This window comes from Capsicum annuum, chromosome 12 (assembly GCF_002878395.1).
Source record: "Capsicum annuum cultivar UCD-10X-F1 chromosome 12, UCD10Xv1.1, whole genome shotgun sequence".
Lineage (NCBI taxonomy): Eukaryota > Viridiplantae > Streptophyta > Magnoliopsida > Solanales > Solanaceae > Capsicum > Capsicum annuum.
Window position 1 is genome coordinate 224,630,709 of NC_061122.1, and position 21,599 is coordinate 224,652,307.

A 21,599-nucleotide genomic window follows, 5' to 3' on the forward strand; every position below is an offset into this window, starting at 1 on the left:
AGTGGATTTTTAAGATCCTCATCGTTTCCCAATGAGCCCACACGAAAGTTCGATGGAAAATTGGAAAAGCGATTTAAGTCTTCAAAGTGGAATGATAGAACATTCCTTATCATGCCCTCATATTTGCCCAACAGACCTAAAAGATGTAAAGATCAAAAGATGGGCCGACAATTTAAATCATCAAAGTGGAGGGATAGAGAATGACTGGATGTTGTCGTGCCACGACACTAAATTAGGCGCTTCTTGGGAGGCAACCTAAGGTATTTTGTTGTTTGTATTTGTATTATGTTATTGACATCAGATCTTTGCACCCATGGTTCCACAGGTATGTTTCTAACTCTCTTGTTTTCATTTGATGCATTGGGGACATTGCATGATTTTAAGTTGAGGGTGTTGCGGCTACTTGTGGGTGTTGATGTCCTCCTAGATTTTTTGTTGTCGTGCCTTTTTTCCTCGGAGTCTTGTTCCTAGTAGAGCCAGCATGTTTAGGCATATTGTAGTTTGTTTTGTGATGTGTTGTGGTAAATTAAGGGAAAAATAAGTATCTAGGGCAGTTGATATATTTTTGTTGATTTCTCTTGGAATGACAAATACCTCTCCAACTATCTATATGATAACTGTGTGATGTGCATATATATGTGACTACTGCGAATCTTTTTATGGCATTAGTTCTAGGGACATTATAATCATTGCTAATAATTGCATGAACTGGATAGGTAGTCCCTTGTGATGTACCTTTGTGCCATGTGTGTGTGAGGTCTAGCTCAGTTTCCTTTGTGTGTTGAATCTAGAACTTGCCCGGTTAGTCTTACCTGGGTTGAAAGATAGGGGTTAGGAAAGGATCATAGGCCGTTTTTGAATTGAGTCACTTTTTAACCTAAAATGACCTTCCCTGTGTACATGTTACCACTTGATCCCTGTTTTGAGCCTAAATTAACCATTTCTTTCTATAATACCTATCACATTTCCTTTTAGATCATAATGAACCTGTTTTGGCCCTGGTCCTCCTTGGACACTATGCACCTTGACTTAGGAAAATAGCCTAAGTTGAGGGTGACTATCATAGGGATGCATGATATAAATTGGGTATGAAGAAGGGTAGAGTAAAAGAAAAGGAATAAGTGAAAAAGAAATAAAAAGTTGGGTGTTGGTGAAAAAGAGCAAGAAAAGAAATTTGTTTGAATAGGAAGAAAGAACCACCCATTCTAAATGTGTGATCAAGAAAAGAGAAAAAGAAGAGAAAAGAAAAAGAGAGAAAAAGAAGTTAATAAGTGGACCCCACAAGTTAAAGTAGTGCTAAGGAGGTTAGTTACTCTAAATACCGTATAATATCATATCAGCCCTTAGCCTATGTTACAAGCCTAAGAAAGATCTATAGTGATCCTAGCTTACCTATCTAGACACTTTGGTAATGAAGATAAGGGCAAGCATATGGTATTTCGCATACATTGGTTTGAACTTTATTTTAAGAGTGAGTATTTTTGTGATGATCCCCATATTGATACTTTGATTTCTATTGTGAGAGAAAAAGGGGAAATCCTTTGTTGTGAGCGCACACTAGTATGTTGTTAAGTGACTTACTTATTTGGGTAGTGTCATATTGATATAAACATGATTGTTGGTACTTAGTTGATGCCATGGCTTGAATCCCTTGTGTTACATTGCTGCTTTTCAATAAGATACACAGTAGTTTAAATTGGTTGACCTTGGAAGCGGTAACTGAGTTTTAAGCTAAAATGGTTGTCGACTGTTGAATGTTCTTTGTATTCTCTTAGTTAGTTTGTTGCTTGAGGACAAGCAATTGTTTTAAGTTAAGGTTGTTGATGTGTGACCAAAAGCTAACACATTTAATGCTTTTTAGCTCAAAATAATTGTGAATTCTGAAGCAACTCTTGTTGTTTTGATGTGTTTGCTCATGATATTGTAGTAAAAGGCTGAAGGAATGGAAATAAATGACAATGGAGGAAAAGAGTTGAAAATCTGAGAAAAAGAGAAGAAAACATGGCTGACGACATCCTTGATAAGTCGTCAGCCTTATGATAGCCTATCAGAAGTAGCGCCAGCCTTAACCAGGGAATTGGAGCTGAGAAGCAGTTCTGACGACGTCTGTGACATGGCGTTAAGTGGGTGATAAGGCGTCAATAATGGCGTCAGCCTTAAGCAAAAAATTAGTGATAGGAGAAGACATCTGACGACGTTGGTGATACGCCGTCAGATCCTTGATGCGACATCAGAGTCATCGTCAGCCTAAGGCAGAGAATTAAAGAAACTGGAGTAAGTCTGACGCCATCCGTGATAGGGCGTCAGACTCTTGACGCGGTGTCAGCTTGGGCATCACCTAATCCGATAATTAATTGAATTTGCTATTTTATTTCCTTTATTAGGCTTTAGTATAAATAGCATCTTTTAGGGTTTAGTCAAGGAGTTCTCTTTTTTTTAGTTTTGGAGATTTTTATTTTCTTCAACACTTATCAACTATTAGTGGATTCCTATTTTGGGGATTAAATTGAAGAAACCACTTGTTTCTTTTAATCCAGTCGTAAGTTTATCCTTATTATCATGAATTCAACTTTGTATTTCATTCATCAAATCATGAGAGGCTAATTCCATTAGCCGGAGTTATGGGATCCATGGACTAGGGTTTGATAGGTTACTAGGTATTTAATGAATTCAAAGAGTAGTAGGACGTCTTGAAATTCTATTGTTTTAACTGAAATCTACTGGTTGCAAACATTAGGTTATGCCTTAGGTTTTATTTGCTTCTAATGGAAAAATAGACTAGAGGTTGTGAATTATCAATAGAGACTCAGAAGTTACCAACCTTCTGTTTAATAATCAATGTCGTAACTGGATTGATCTACCTAAGATAAATTCCTATTGGAAATAGATAAGTTATCTAAGTTTGAGAGAATTAGATAATAAATTTTCTGGTGAGGTCGAGAGATATGTCAGATAGTATCGTCGTCAGGGATAATCTGTTGTTTTTACTTACTTCAAGAATCCCAAGCATTACCTAGTATCTGTCAATTCCTAAAACTCATGGTGAACATAACTCTGGTTTCCCATTTAGACTGATTTCAAACAATAAAATATTGAAAGTGACAATTAACTCTCTGTGAACCTTAAACCCCCATTTCATCTTTTTATATCAATTGTTTGAATTTAACTTGTAGCTTTGTTTCAAACTAGTTTAATCGCCACGCACATTATTCCTTGGGGGATTCGACCCCAACCTAGTTGGGTTTTATATTGACAACAATCGCTTACACCCATTCAAGAGTGTAATTTGAGCATCATCAATGTTCATCTTGTTAGTCATGTCAGTCATAAGATCATGTTCCAGTTCTTCATGTTTAGTATGTACGTCAGCTGTCTTTTCTCCCCTCTCAGTCAGTCTCATTCAAGGACAAATGTTCTCAAGGGGGAGATATTGTAATACCCCATACTTTTCCTAGCTAATTTCATCTCAAGAATGTCTAGTATTAGCTTCTAAATTGAATGATGACTATTCCATGAGGAATTTTCGAGATTTTTAATTTTTGTCATGTGGGAAATTCAATAAGCTTTCCATTGGTATAAGATTCGCCTAAATTTGATAATTGGGTCAGAAGTTACGACTATTTCAAGTTCCTGTCATAAAACAGCCCATATTAGTCAGTGGCGAGCCGAGCCACAAGGGGAAATGGCATGAAAATTCCAGTAGGGGTCCGCGATTATGGCGCGTCGCGCCAGGGCCCAAGTTCAGAATTATCCTTTTTTAGTGTCTCAGCGTGATCTACCCTGCATCGCATTAAAGTTCCAGGTCATAATGGAAGGGGCAACGCGATGGCTCCACGTTGCGCCATTCCTCAGTTTTCCAATTGTCAAATTCCAGTGACACGGTGCAATAGCACCGCATCGTGCCAAGGGTCCAATTCGGAAAAATTTTACTGAAATTAAATGACGCGTCCAGGGTTAAAAGGATCAACTTCTCACCCCTATTTAAGACCTTTAACACGAAATTCAGCCACTTTTCACCCAAAATATACTAGTTTCTCTCCAAAACCTCACAAGAACAATCTAGGACTTTTCATAAAAGATTAATAATTAAGAATTTTCTCCGTCAATCTTCACGAAATCACTAACCAAGGTATGCGTAGTGTTCATTCATGGACTCCTTTCATCCATGAAGCCCAAAAATCTTTTTTCTAAGTTTAAGTTAATGGATTTCTTGATGAATTCCATGTCGGGTTTGTTTTTTTTATGTTGAGAATGATCAATTGAATTCAAATCCATGTTAGTGATCAATTTTATGTGGAATTGATTTGTATAGATGTATATTCATGTGAACCAATGAATAAACCCTAGATGATGACAATTAGAGACGAATCATTATGATTAATTATTTTATAATGTTGTCTACATGTGCTATGCCTACCATATGTTTGATTAAATACCTAGATGAAGGAACAATGCCCAACTAGTATGATATCATGAAATCCCCGTATATGTACAAGTTATGCCTATCACATGTTTTTATGGAATGCTTCTATAAATGTATTATGGATTATGATGTTAGTTATGTGTTCAAGTAAGTTATGCTTGGTCGATTTTCCTTCCATCAAGTCCTGAGGATACTTGTACCCGAAATATTAGCTGTATGCCTAGAGTCATGTCATGTTTCCATGATACTCTCAGTCAATCTATGAATCGTTAGACTTCAGACAGTCTTATGACTCACGAAATCTCTATGATCTCATGAACTCAGTCAGTTGTCAGATATCAGTAATATTCTGTCAATCAACAGAATTCAGTAACTCAGTCCATGTTCAATTCAGTAAATTATGTTCAGTGTCTATTCAGATGGGAGTAGAAATTAACATCAAGTGAACCCAAGGATGGGAACTCACCTGTTATATGAGGGTGTGATTCTTAGAAGCAATTCTTGTGTTCCAGAACTATATAGCCAGCATAGGTTGAGACATCATAGCCTTCTATATAAGGGTAAATGAGGTGGCTTAGCCTGCTATATGAGAGGTCCCACTGTTCTCACTAGAGTTACCTGTTATATTAGGGTCACTCACATGTTGTCCTTACCAGTGGCGCGGTATTGACACCCTTCCAATCAGGGCATATATTGGACCCCAATTCAGCTATAATGTATCATTTGGGGCACGTCGGTTAGATGACTACCTCCCACGATCTCAGTATTAGTCTCAGTAATAGAAATCAGATAGTTCTTCAAATTTTAGGACTGTCAGATTCAGTCAACTCAGATACAGTACAAAACTCAGATAGTTCCATCAAATTTAGGACTATCAAATACAGTCACTCATGTTATCAGTTATATTCAGATTTAGTAATCATGTTATCACAGTAATAGTGTCAGTTGTTATGTCTCATGCATGTATTCTCATGCTTATGATAGTTAATCAGTTATTATTATTCTTCATGCATTTAAACACCATGCATTCAGCCTACCTCACATGCATAACAGTACATTCAAAGTACTTACGCATTTGCACTATGGTGTCTTATACCATAGGTTCAGAGACACGAGCTCCAGATCAGCAGTAGATTCCAATTTCAGTAGTCAGAGTTAGAAGTGAGTCCTCTCATTTGAGGACATCATTATTCCCTATTATCTCATTAATTAGTTTATTGGTTGGAGTTAGTTGGGGACATGTCCCATCAGCTCCTTACTCAGACAGTTCAGGCAGTTAGAGGCTTTCTAGACTATCATGTTTCAGACTTCAGTATTTTTAGTCCTGTTTTGGGTATTCTATTACCCTGCACAGATATTATATCATTCAGATCATGTTCAGTATTGAACCTTATGGCCTTTCAGTGCATGTTTCCACATTATTATGTCATTTTATGCAGTATACAGGTACAGATATTAGTCATGGCTTAGCTTGTGGTCCTTCGGGGTCATGAGCACCGTGTAGCATTTCGGGTATCAGATTTGGGGCATTACAGGGCCCCATGACAAGGGTGTATTGTATGCAGCCTTACCTTTCATTTTTATTAGAGGTTGTTTCCAAGGCTTGAACCTATGACCTCCTGGTCACATGGCAACAACTTTACCAGTTACTCCAAGGCTCCCTTTCAAACAAATATTGTTGTTTATAAATGAATTATAACATAACATGGACCTTTGGGAATATTAATACTATACATAGAGTATTTTAGACATTTTACAAGACCAGCTACATCTGTAAAATTTGAGTGGGTAAAGCATCATTGCCCCAACAAGTGGTTTTGACATTTAATGTAATGATCTGATTTGTGAAAATTCATTGTTTATGAGATTTAACTATTTCACACTTTTTCATATTGGAAATAGGCTAATTTTGGGGTGTGGGATAGTTGACATGATTTTTTATGCCATCAAAAATAATTTGGGAGAGTTTGTGGTCTTTACAGGTTTTAAAAGTCATATAGTTAGGTTCAGTTAATATTTATTGTTTTGAGCGTCGGATGGTGATTTGAATAGTTCCATTAGATTAGAATGTCAAATTTAGGTTAGTAGAGAGGTTGGTTCGAGTTTGAAACCTTTATTTTGCACTTCGACCTTTCATTTGAAAATTTTTCTAAAAAGGGTCTTGCGGGGTTAATTTATTGAAAATAATATTTTAAAAAAAAATTCAACTTCTCCATTGAGTTCTGAACATCGATAACAAACTAGTAGCATATATGGTTTACTTCTACTGTATCCCAAATGAATATTGAAAATCTGTTTGGTGTTTCAAAAATATGCATAATCAGCAAAGTTGTTGATATTTGGTGCATGAAGCCACCTTCTTTGCAAACGCGGGTCATAAGCTGGGAATGAAAAGATGGAATTATTCCCATCATCGTGATTGCAAGGGTAGTTGACCCGATCGTTAAGGTGTATATTTGGGTCGAGTATTTATTCCTTCTTTGCGAATACGACAGGGCCGTCACGAACTTGAGGGTCCAGGTTATGGACCTTCATGAATGCAAAGACCTGGCTGTGAATGTGAAGGACAATTTATTTTCTAGTCAAATATTAACCCTCGCGACTATGAGGTGGGTTCTACTATCGTGGGACAATGTACATAGAACAGTATTTAAACCTCATTTTTGTGAATTTCACCATATTTGGACCTCCAACCTTCGAGAAGAGACGATTTCTAAAGGGTTTTTCACCATTCTTCCTTGGGTAAGCTATAAGCTCCTAAATCATCTTTTTATTATTTCCTATCAATTATTTCATCAAAAATATCTTTTAATCTTGATTTCAAATGGGAGCTTGAGAATTTTGCCGGTAAAGCTTAAAACTGATTTTTCTTCAAATTGAAACTTATTTTTAATCCATTTTCATGCGGGATTTTAATTATATACTCCTATAACCTTTGAAAATAGGTTTTTAAATAAAAATTCTAATTTTACATTTTTTATTTTTTAATTTATTTTTCGGGTCTATTTTGGACCCGTCTTAAATATGGTCAATACGGGTATTGTCAACTTTTTTTTAATGCGCAGGTGGTATGATTGTAAGTTTTAATTGATTACAAGACTGTTCAAAAAGGTAAAATATCATGTTGAAGAACTTTACACATGGATTTCACCATTTCGAGATAGGTTATGACTTGACTTTCTTCAGACTAGGCTGGAAAGTTAAAGAATAAGTAAAGCATACTATGAATTGGGAAAAATAAATTTGGGTATGATTTTTGAGCTACTATATATTACATGGTGCCCGCGTGGAGGCTTATTTCTTGTTGTTGATGAATTATGATATTGTATATTGCGTATTGCCCGTGCGGGAGCTTTATTTAACATCGTTGGACTAATCTATGTATTTAACTGCCTTATTTCTAAATGTAATGTCCATGTGAGGGGCATGTATAAATATTATATGCCTTCTTAAATAATTTTTGCCTTTATCATGATAAAAATTCTCGAGTTGTGGGTTGATATAATATTAATGATGTCTTAAATACATGTTTATTTCAATGGTGCCCAACTAGTACTAATATCATAAATTGTTGACATATTGAGTTGATTTTTGAGCTCACTTGTATACATATTGAATGGCTTGGATAGCTTTACATCATTTGATTGTGAGTATCATAACCTCATTGCATGCATACACATTCATGAGATATCGATACCATTGAGGAAACATTAATTTTTAAAAGAAAATAATACACTTTTGAAAATACCTAGATCGAGGGATACGTTGGTCAGGTAGATTGAGATATGAGATTGAGATTCGCAAAAATTTAAGATAGTATACGGGTTGGAAACCCTCTGCAGATCTTATTTTTGGAGCATTGAGGCTCGATAGATGTATATATAAAGACATGGGATGGCTTTCAACTACTTACTTCACCATTCGTTGCATTTTCATAGGATGTGTTTTTTATGTGTTAATTCTCTTGTATTTAGCTTCTATCTATCTTTCATATATGTTTGTCCCTTTTAGGGATAAAGTAGTAATTTAGTATATTCTTACTGAGTTTTTGATTTACCCAATAACCCCATATGAAAAAAACAAAATCGAACCAATAACTCAATAAAATATTTTTATAAAACTCATTAAATCAATAATATTTTTATCGATTCCTTTAGAATTGTTAGTAGAGACGGTGTGAGCTACCATTTGAAAATTTTTCTTCTTGCAGATTGCCTACTCATAGTATTTTCTTTATTTGTATTGTTTTCTACATTATTCAATCTGCCTATGGTACCTACTAAGTACAACTGGACCCTTCTCACTCCTACTATGCTCTTTCAGTGTAGATCCTAGCACGAGTACGACACGCGAAGGCTAATTTGTGTGGCTGAGTTGATGATTTCTTGAGATATTTTCCCGCTCTAGGCTTTCTAGAGTCGACTCTCGACCTCCTCTATCTATTAGTTTTCCTTATTTCTTTTTTGGAGACAAACTATGTATTATTTAGATTTGGTTATTTTTTAGTTGTTTTCACACTTGTGACACTAGTTTTGGGGGGTTTTATGTTATTTTGTTAGACTTTCTCTACATCGTACAAATGTTGACATGAATTCATTTTAGATATCTCATTTTGTATTACTTTGTGTATTATTTCGTATTTCTTTCCGTTTTGGTGTGTTTGGCTTGCTATCAAGGTTAAGCCATAATAGTGCCATCATGACCTCAAGTTTTGGATCGTGACAAATTAGTATCAGAGCACTAGGTTCATTAGTCTCATAAGTGTAAAAACAGGATGTCTAGCTGAGTCTCGTAGATCGATACATAGACATTCATATCTATCTTCGAGGGGCTATAAGATATCTTTAAAAAAAATTTCTCTAATTTTATTTTTTGTAGTACGGGTTGTTCATACCCAACATTCTAAACTTATAATCCATTCTTTTTTGCACAAATGGTGAAGACTATGTCCAAAGATTCTAGGGATGCTGAGCCGACACGCAAAATGAGAGTCCTAATTTAAGGATGTGGTGGGGTCGTGGTCGACCTAGAGGTAGTGGACGAGCATGAGGAGCTACCCCAGCTAGAGAACCTGCTAGGGAGGCCTCTCCCAAGCCTAAAGGTTATGTATACTAGAGATGGTTATCATATAGGGGGACAACTCAAGTTCCACAGAGTTCAGTTAGATACCCTAGTGCTTTAGGACTTATTGATTCGTCTTTTGAGTCATCTGAAAGTTATTCCATTGAGTGTACTTAGTATTCCTCGGACCTTGAGTGGTGTTCCACCATATATAGCTGCATCTTCTTATGGTATTCCTACTTCAGGGGTATAACCATCATCTACGGTACCCCCCCCCCCCCCCCCCCCCCCCCCCCCCCCCGTGTATGGATTCAGTACCTATCATACTTATAATTCCTCTAGTTGCTTTGAGTACTGTGATGTCTTCTGATGACTAGAAAAAGCTTGAAAGCTTAGTGGAGTAATTGATGAGGATGCCTATGAATTTATGATTGACTTCTATGAGGAATTGCATAATCTTGGATCCCTTGAGTCTCATGGAGTTGCTTATATAACCTATCAGCTGATGGATATAATTAGGGATTGGTGGAGGTCCTTATCCAGTTGTAGGCCTTTGGGTTCACCTGCTATGACTTGGGCTTAGTTTTTTGAGGTCTTCTTAGAGAGGTACGTTCCATATTGATAAAGATCAAAATACAAAAGATGAAAATAAACAAAAAAACTAAAGAATCGACGAAATTGAAATACAAAAAAATAGATAGATAGATAGATGGATGGATGGATGGATGGATAGATAGATGGATGATAGATAGATAGACAGACAGACAGACAGAGAGACAGACAAAGAGACAGACAGACAGACAGACAGATAGATAGACAGATAGATAGATAGACAGATAGACAGATAGACAGACAGACAGACAGAGAGACAGATAGACAGATAGACAGATAGACAAACAGACAGACAGAAAGAAGATAGATAGATAGATAGATAGATAAGAGAATTAAGAACTAAAGAGTATATTAAACTCTAAAGCACCAATCCCTTATATTGAAAATAAGAAAATCGAAACACCCTTATAACCATCATTTCTTAACATAATTCAACAAAAGATTTTCTAAGCTTTCAATTACTCTCTCAAGAGTTTTCATACATTAATCATCAAAAACAAAACTAATGAAATAAATACCTAAGCTAATCTATTTATATTATAGGGAAAACTTATTACAAAGGGCCAAAAAGTGACCTATTTGTATTAATGAAACAAAGGCAACCCGCTCTAACATTTTTGGGGGCAGATGTCATGCATGTCAAGTGGCACCTAAAATGATGAGATCCACAATAAAAAACTACTACAACCATCTATGATTGTCCATTACATTCTAAGACCCGATGAACTACCAAATGCCTCAGCTACCTTTTTACCACCCAATGGGGTAGGAGATGCCACTGATAAACCCTCTTGGACCCCAACTCCCATTTTCAACTTTCCTAATCACACCAATTCAACTGGAAGTTCTAATAAATCAATGAAACCCACAATACCAGTTTATGGAGCCACTAGTATTTCAATCTTTGGGTTGATATGATCAGTCGAAGGAGAGCTCAAATAGACCAACTCCCTTAAACTATGTGGCTACAAACCAGGTATATCCAATACTAAGAGTACCTTCCCCACTCCCTACAGTTTCAATTCTACAAGAAAACATAAATCTTTAAGAAGTAGAGGATGCCCTAGAATTAATGAGAGAGATCAAAATGGAGATTCACGTCTTAAAATAAATATGGGTGTTAATATTCAAGAATTAATTCATAAAAAACCCATACTTATCTATACCCCTGTTCTATAGAAAAGCTCTTTATATATAAAGATACCAACAACCCCAGAGATAGAAAACTTTGTAGTGGTAATGAACCCTACTCTGATGGAGATGGAAACATCTCCGAATGAGAGAGCTCAAGTACAATGCCACCAGCTATGAACAGGTCCATGAATATCATAATATAGAACTGTAGTGGTTGCAATGGTTCAAAGTTCAGAAGGAACTTTAGAGACTTAATGGATTGGCATAAACCACCCCTGGCGGCTCTTCTTGAAATAAAAATGCAAGACCACCAAGAGCTTATTAACACATTTCCCTTAAATAAGATGATTAAAGTTCCTGCAACGGGTAACTCTAGTGGCATTGTGGTTATTTGGGACGATAATTTCCTGGAACTAGATAACATTATTACTAATGAACAAGAAGTCCATGCAATGGTCAAGGTATGATCTAGTTCTGAATCTTGGTTACTTTCATGCATGAATCTTGGTTACTTTCATGCATTTATGCAAGCTCGTATAGGAAAGATCATAATATTTTATGGAAAAATCTACCTACTATTAAAGATAGTTATAATGGAAAATGGCTTATAGGAGGAGATTTCAATGAATTAATAAGTATCTTGGAAAACAAAGGAGGCAGACCTATTATTCAACCTCGTACCTCAGACTTTCGGAATCTATAAATTATGTTGAATTAATAGACGTAGGTTTCAGGGATACAAAATACACATGGCTCAATAAACACTACAAAAATAAAAATAGTCTCATCTTGAAAGACTAGACCATTTTTTCGCTAACCAAAAATGGATTCAATCATACCCTAACTCTCAAGTAATACATCTATCTAGGACCCACTCAAACCACTGTTCTCTTCTACTCACTCTAGACTCTAAAGTTAGGTCAAACACAAAGAAAAATTTTAAATGTGAGACCATGTGAACTTCTCATCCTGACTTAAAAAAATCATTGCTTCCAATTGGCAAGCCAACTCTAAATTAGAAGTCATCATACCTTCATTTGAAAAGACCATCACCCGGTGGAATGAAAAATAAATTGCAAATATTTTTTAAAATAAAAGAACCATCCTAAATAGAATTAAGGGTATCCAATAGTCCTCAAACTATCCTCTCTATAGCTTCCTCTGCACTCTTGAAAAGTATCTCACCAAAGATATAATGATATTTTAAAACAAGAAAAGGATTTCTGAAATCTCAAATCTCCTATAACCTGGTTAAGAAAAGGAGATGCAAAGACCAAATTCTTTCACACTTTCACCCTTAATCGTAGGAGAAAAAATAGAATCCTATCATTTCAAGATGAAAAATAGTAATGGATCTCAACTCATGACCAAATTTTGGATTTACTACTAACTACTATAAGAATCTAGTCTAAACGGTCCTATCTTTCTCCCCTATCACCAATGAAATTACTAACGAAGCAGACATAGATCTCCAAGACCTTGATAGATATCTTACTATATAGGAAATTATTAACTAGATTATCTCTTTCTCCCCTTATAATTCTCCAGGACCAGACGGATTGTACCCTTTTTTCTACCAAAATATTGGAACATTATTGGTGATTCTATTATTAACTTTTGCATGAACACCATTAACAAAAATTCCCTACCCCAAAACATAAATCGCACTTATATTTGCCTTATACCTAAAACAAAAAATGTTGTTAGTCTTAATAATTTCATACAAATAAGCTTTTGCAATACAAATTATAAAATCCTTATCGAAATCATTGCAAATTAGTTAACATCATATATGAATAGATTAATAGGTCCTTTTTAAAGTTTCTTTTTGAAAAATCGCCAAACTTATAATAATGTTATTATTATCTAAGAGATCATCTCCTACTTTAAAAAATGAACGAAAAAACCTAATATGCTAATTAAAATAGACCTTGAAGAAGACTTCGATAAATTGGAGTAGGCTTTCATTTACAAAACCTTCGATTATTTCAACATTCCTCCTAACTTAACCAATCCTAGTGAATTGGGATTGTACAGACTTCTTTAACCCTAGTAGAGTCATTCAACGAGGAGATCCCTATCTCTAAATATTTTTAGACTTTGCATGAAAATGCTCGCCTAAAATATAGAATGAGAAGTATAGTGTGGTAACTGGACCCTATTATGACTTCTCCTAAGGGTCTACAACTATCTCACCTTTTCTTTGCAAATGATCTAGTCCTAGGAAAACTGCAATACTATCTATAGAATTCTAACCCAATTCTATCTTTACTCAGGCCAAACCATTAATATGATTAAATCAAAGATTTTGTTCTCAAAAAATTGTCCTGATGATCTCATAAACATGGCCACTAATGTTTTAAACATAAATAGAGGGAAGTCTTTTGGCAAATATTTAGGTGTTCCTATATTTGACAAGAAAGTCTCTAACAACGATTATCAATTCATATTGGATAATATCCAAAAAAAAATGTTCGCGGGATGAAAGACAAACTTTTTGAACCTAGCGAGAAGAACTACTCATGCAAAAGCAACCCTCGGTAATATCCCAATCTATGTCATGCAAACTATCATTCTCCTTGAAACTATTACCCAGAAGATTAATAAAATCCAAAGGCAATTTATTTGGGGTTCTTCGACTGCCAAGAAAAAGATATGCTCCCTAAGCTGGAAAACTACAACCTGTAACCTGTAACAAGGATATTGGCGAACTTAGTCTTGAGGATGCTAAAGTTTAAAATAAAGCTTTGATTACTAAAGCATATTGGAGATGTCATACTAACCAACATAATCTATGGGCATCCATTTTAATCAAAAAATATACCAAAGAAAAATCCCTCCCTAGTGAGAAAAATACACAAACTCATAGTAGAACTTGAAAATACCTTCTTCGGGTTGGAAAATATGCTCCAATAATTTATTTTAGGTTATAGGAAATGGAAAGAGAGCCTCTTTATGGGATAAACACTAGATCTCATTTGTGGTGTAGACACCTAATTTTGTCCATCCCAAAACTCAATTTATCCATTTTTTTCACTTCTTGTTATCATACACTCTCACCCATGTGATTATACCTTAAAAAATACAAAAATTAACAACCCTTAACAAACCCAATCCCCAATTATTATCTTGGTTGCAAATTTTATCACAACAATAACACCACTCACGCACACACCAATCTCACACACAAAAATCAGTGAAAGAAAAAGGAGGAGAACACCAGCACAGACAATCAGAATACACTAAAAATACTCTCCACTCACAAAAAATACAGATTCACCATTCTTCAACGATACACCTCATAGACGAACAAATTCACACATCATAGAACACAGAATACACAACAAACATACAAAATTTCCATAGACACACAGATCACTCCTCCACCATCACTCTCACAGACATACACTAACACATAGAGAAAATGGAGAGAGGAGAAAAAGAAGAGGAAGCAGAGAAGATCGAGATCAAGAGAGTGAGAGATTGATCGAGAAAAATAGGGTAAAATCGAGTGAGACAGCAAGTTTCTCAGGTGGATGGTCACTATTCCGGTGACTTGGTTCTCCGAAAAAATGTCAAGGCACCCAAAACTCATCAAAGCTTATCTATCATCACCGAACTCAACGATTTAACTGATTTTGTAAAATTCCATATGAGTTTGAGTGTTTGTCATGATTCCCATTGTGGGACGCTGCTATTTTCACTATTGGTTTTGGGATTTAGGTTTGATTTTTCTCAATTGAGTCATCGTGGTAAGTTCTGGGCTTTAATTTTAGTGATACTAAGTTTGGAGTTGCTCTTCTGTTGAGGTTTGAATCGAAGATTTTGGACGTGGTTCTAGTCGGAAGGAGCAATTTTAATTAAAAGCATTGAGATCCATTTCTCAACTCATTCTCTATTCTATTTTGGAATTTTGTTTGTTTGTTATGGGTGTGAATAACTTGTTTATTTAGCATGCTTGAATCTTTGTTGTGTGTGTGTGGTTGATATTGGATTTGATAGTTGAAGAATTGATTTAATCATGTTGTAACACCCCGACTTTCTGAACCAGAATGCTACACGGTGCTCATGACCCCGAAGGACCACAACCTAACCCAACACTGATATTTGTACCTGTATACTACATAACATACATAAAATAGGGAAACATGAACATGAAAGGACATAAGGTTCAAACTGAATAAACGTCTGATAATAAAATATCTGAAAAAAGGTATAACAATACATAAACAAGTCATAAATACTAAAAATAATGAGATCTGAATATCTAATCTGATATCTAGTCTGAAAGACTCTAACTGAACTGAATAAGGAGTTGAAGGAACATGTCTCCAACAAACTCCATTTAGCAACTGAATAGTAAATGTAGCAATAATCATATCATCCTCAAATGAGAAGGACTCACTACAAAATACTATTGTTGATCTGGAGCTCGTGCCTCTAAACCTATGGTGTAACATAAGAGAAAGCACCGTAGTGCAAATGCATCAGTACATCTGAATGTACTGAGTATACGAGTGAGGTAGGCTAAATGTAAAGGGTTATATACATGAGCAATGCTAACAAATATGAATGTGAGAATACATACATGTATAAACAACTATAACTAAACTCATGATGATGCTGACTACTGAGTCTGAATACTGACGACATGACTTTACTGTTACTGAGGTACTGAATAGATTATTGACTATTTTTGACAGTTCAAATTATGAAGAACTGGTTTGAATGACTGTGTCTAACAGTCCTAAAATTGAATACTAGTAACGTGAGCTATGAAAACTAATATAGCTGATTTAACTGTAATAATCGAGCTAATCGATATAACCGATACTGAGCGACTGTATCTGACAGTCTAAGTTCTGATCGAACTATCTGAGTTGCGTTCTACTTGGAGTAACTAAATCTGAGATCAATCCTATCTAGCAGGTGATCATGAGTATATTAATAATAAGGATGATTTGACTTAGTCTGAGATCAGTCCTATCTAGCGGGTGATCTTTAAATCTAATGATTCTGATACTAATTAATCATAGTTAAGATCAATCCTAGTTAATGGGTGATCTTGAAGTCTATTTACAATGATAAGCATTGATTATATCTAACAGTACTGAATCTGTACTACTAAGATAAGTTGACTATGTCTGAAAGCCCTGATTCTGTAACTAAAATTATGGGATATGTTCATCTAACCGACATGCCCCAAGCTAAGCTAACTAGGGTTTAATCTCTTCCCAAACTGGAAGGGTGTCAGTACCGCACCACCAGTAAAGACATCTGATGTGGAGTCAGTCCTAATCTAGCGGGTGACTCCTGGGATCAGTCCTATACATATAAATATGCTAACGGGTGACCCTTGAGTATGTCAGTCCTATCTAACGGGTGACATCTCGTACCTACACAGGAAATGTAGTTCTGGAACTTAGGAATTACTTTTGGGGATCTTAGTCCTATTCTAGCAGGTGAGCCCCCATCCCTAGGTTCGCTCAGTGTTGAATCCTACTCCCATCTGAAAGACACCAAACTGAAGAACTGGGATAAACTAAATAACTTAATTGAACTGATTTGCTGAACTGATACTAAGTAACTGAACTGATACTAGTGGTATTGTTTAGCAGAGCTAAAACTGAGTTTACTAGATTTTGATGACGGACAGAATATAATAAGTTCTGAGGACTGATAAAGAGTACTGAAGTTACTGAGATTTACTGTGATTACTGAGGTTACTAAGCACTGAGATTACTGAGAATACTGAACTACTAAGATTACTGAGTTTTCCTGAGTCACATGACTAACTGATCTTTATAGATCATGGCTTGACTGAGAGTATCGTGAAAACATGACATAGCTTTAGGCACAGAGCTATATTTTTTGGGTACAAGTACCCCCAGGACTCAATGGAAGGAAACTGACACACATGAATGACTTGATCATAAGAGTAGAGTCCATAATCCATAATATCATAAATAAGGGATTTCATACTAAGCATGGTTCTCAACAATCTATTTCATAGAAGGGAATTTCATACATCAATACAACCATATCACCACAAATAACAACATGAATACAACTATATCACCATAAAATATTCATAATTTTGTTATCAAATATTGATTCTTGAACTCCACGAACGAAAGGAATCTGTGGATGAACACTATGCATACCCTAATAGCGATGAAATTGTTGAAAGATTGGACCCTCAAGCTTGATTATGCAACCCTAGTAGTTTTTCTCCTTCTTGTGCTCTTGGATAATGAACTTAAGATGTTAATAGGGTTGTAATGTGATTAGAAGCTATAAATTTTGTGAGTTTAAGTATTGGGACGTGTAAGGAGTGTTAAAATACTTAATTATCCTCAAAATAACTCAAAAAATAAGTGTTTTTCATGGCTGAAATAATAAGTGTGCGTCGTACACCTCATCGTACATGCTAAGGTGTGAGCCGCACACCCTATCGCATAAGCTAAGGTGTGCGTCAGACATGCTATCTTACACTTGAGGGTGTGCGCCACACAACCTGTCACACACTTGTTCCAGTAGCCATGTGCGATTCTTTATTCGTCGCACTCCTACTTTGTAGGGTCATAACTTCTTGCTCGGGTGTTGGATTTTTATAAAATTAGAATTTTTGGAAAGCTAATTCGATTATCTAAAATTTGGTGGGTCTAAATCTGCCAAAATGTCACATATAAATCAAGTTATCCTTGTTCAAAGGTCACTCTTGTAGGATCACACACTAAAACTTGATGGATCCAAAAGCTATTAGCTTGCCTTACTTTGAGTGACTCACATGAGCATGCTTAACATATCATAAGCTATATTATTACTAGGATACTCATTATAAATCATGTACTCAAATATGAATCATAGGATATGAGGTTTCATACGTAGGAGAACTGATTCATTTCCTAACTTGGAAATATATGAGGTATTACAATATCTCCCCCTTGGGAATATTCATCCTCGAATGATACTGGTTGAGATGAGAGAAAAGACAACTTACACGAATATATAGCATGAATGACTGATCATCATTTCATGGTTGACATGACTGAAAACTAAGCATATCATACTGTACATGCATATCTGATGTATGGGTAGCTGATTTATGAATGTAGGACTGAGTGTTCCAATAAACTGAGTTTCTCAAACTGAGAATGCATATCTGATGCTTAACTGATAAGTTGAATCCATGCATAGCTGATGCATGATTATATGACTGACATGATACGTGAATGCATGACTAAAAGTACTGGTAAGCTGACAATGCATATTTGATACGTGAATACATGACTGAACTGACTCACGAACATGCGACTGAACATGCAATGGTAAAGGCACTAAGATTGAACTGAAACATAACAACATGACTGATTTTGCCATATGACATATGGACTGAACATCATGAACTGAACTGAACCTTTGAATACTTGACTTACAGCTGAGGTCTAACTTGAACGTCAACTTATGAGTACCCTCTATTCTAGACTGAATTCGTTATGTAAAAAGAAATTGAAGTATTTAAGGCATGAGAGCGTTAAGAGAAAGTGGGTTATCTCCCCCTTGGGATGCTATGTCCCTCTAAGAATGCTTACATTATAAAGATACTGGGTGATGCACAGGGCATCTACAAACTAGATTATAACTAAACTTTAGGAGTCTGAAACTAATGCATGATGGATGAGATGAACTGAACTTGAAACTACTAGGAGGTTCTACCTTGAAATAGTTACATTCTCTGAGATTTTGGATAGCATGAATAGATATAAGGATGAGAAAACAAGCTATACAAATCTCACTGCTTACTAGCACGACATGATTACTGAAAGAAGGAAAACTGTTCCTAAAATATCTCATAGCCTCCTGCACATAAGTGTGGTGCATAACACACGTATGTACAAGAATCTACTAGATGCAGCTTTCAAACTTCGTTGGACTCTATTGAACCTTAGGCTCTGATACCAAGTTTGTAACACCCTGATTTTCTGAACCGGAATGCTACATGGTGCTCATGACCCCGAAGGACCACAAGCTAACCCATAACTGATATCTATACTTGTATACTGCATAATATACATAAAATATGGAAACATGAACATGAAAGGCCATAAGGTTCGAACTGAATAAATGTCTGAAAACAAAATATCTGAAAAGGGTATAATAATACCAAAACAAGTCATAAATACTGAAAATAATGAGATCTCAATAGCTAATCTGACATCTAGTCTGAAAGCCTCTAACTGAACTAAATAAGGAGTTAAAGGAACATGTCTTCAACTAACTCAATCTAGCAACTGAATAGTAAATATAGCAATAATCATATCATCCTCGAATGAGAAGGACTTACTACAAACTCTGAACACTAGAATGCTACTGCTGATCTGGAGCTCGTGACTCTGAACCTATAGTGTAACATAAGAGAAAGCACCGTAGCACAAATATGTCAGTACGTCTGAATGTACTGAGTATACGAGTGAGGTAGGCTAAATTCAAAGGGTTATATGCGTGAATAATGCTAACTAATATAAACGTGAGAATACATACATGCATAAACAACTATAACTAAACTCGTGATGATACTGACTACTGATTCTGAATGCTGACGACATGACTTTACTGTTACTAAGGTACTGAATAGATTATTGACTATTTTTGACAGTTCAAATTATGAAGAACTAGTTTGAATGACTATGTCTAACAGTCCTGAAATTGAATATTGGTAACGTAAGCTATGACAACTGATATAGCTGATATAACTGTAATGATCAAACTAATCGATATAAATGATACTGAGCAACTGTATCTGACAATCTAAGTTCTGATGGAACTATCTGAGTTCCATTCTACTTGGAGTAACTAGATCTGAGATCAGTCCAATATAGTGGGTGATCATGAGTATACTGATAATAAGGATGATTTGACTTAGTCTGAGACTAGTCCTATCTAGCGGGTGATCTTTAAATCTAATGATTCTGATACTAATTAATCATAGTTAAGATCAGTCCTAGCTAATGGGTGATCTTGGAGTCTATTTACAATGATAAGCATTGACTGTATCTAACAGTACTGAATCTATACTACTAAGCTGAGTTGACTGTATTTGAAAGCCTAGATTCTGTAACTGAAACTGTGGGATGTGTTCATCAAATTGACATGCCCCAAGCTAAGCTGACTGGGGTCCAATCTCTACCCTAACTGGAAGGGTGTCAGTATCGTACCACTAGTAAAGACATCTGATATGGAGTCAGTCCTAATCTAGTGGATGACTCCTGGGATCAGTCCTATACATATAAATGTGCTAAAGGGTGACCCCTGAGTATGTCAGTCCTAACTAACGGGTGACATCTTGTACCTACACTGGAAACGTAGTTCTGGAACTTAGGGATTACTTCTAGGGATCTCAGTCCTATTCTAGCGGGTGAGTCCCCATCCCTAGTTTCGCTCAGTGCTGAATCCTACTCCCATCTAAAAGACACTGAACTGAATAACTGGGCTGAACTAAATAACTTAACTGAACTAATTTGCTGAACTAATACTGATTAACTGAATTGTTACTAGTGGTATTGTTTAGCGGAGCTATAACTGAGTTTACTGGATTTCAATGACAGACGAAATACAATGAGTTTTAAGGACTGAGGTTACTGAGCACTGAGATTACTGAGAATACTGACCTACTAAGATTACTGAGTTTCTCTGAGTCATAGGACTGAATAATTTCAATAGATCATCGCTTGACTGAGAGTATTATGAAAACATGACATGGCTCTAGGCACACAGCTATAATTTTTGGGGTACAAGTACCCCCAAGACTCGATGGAAGGAAACTGACACACATGAATGACTTGATCATAAGAGTAGAGTCCATAATCCATAATATCATAAATAAGGGATTTCATACTAAGCATGGTTCTCAACAATCTATTTCATTGAAGGGAATTTCATACAACATGTATATACTTGCATAGCTTTTAATATCATGCTCATTACATATTACCACCACAATCCATAATATCATAACTTGGGGAATTTCATGAAGTACATGGGTATTCTACATCTTGTACATGAGTGGGTTTTACAAGTAAGCATAGCATAATTCCATAAGACTAGTTCATGAGAAATCCAACAGTTTTCACAAGACACATTATCAACATGGATGACATTGAATCATAGAGGCCTATCTTGAATCCTTCACTTAGTCACAATTTAGCTATAATGCATGATTTCTAGTCTCTTAGGTATTTTATCAAACACCTTACGTGCACTCTTTAAGGAATAGGTGTATTCATAAACTTACACCACTTTAATCCACCCAAATTCATGGGTTCCAACTATATGATCACAATCTTCTTGGAAGTTTATCAAATTCCCA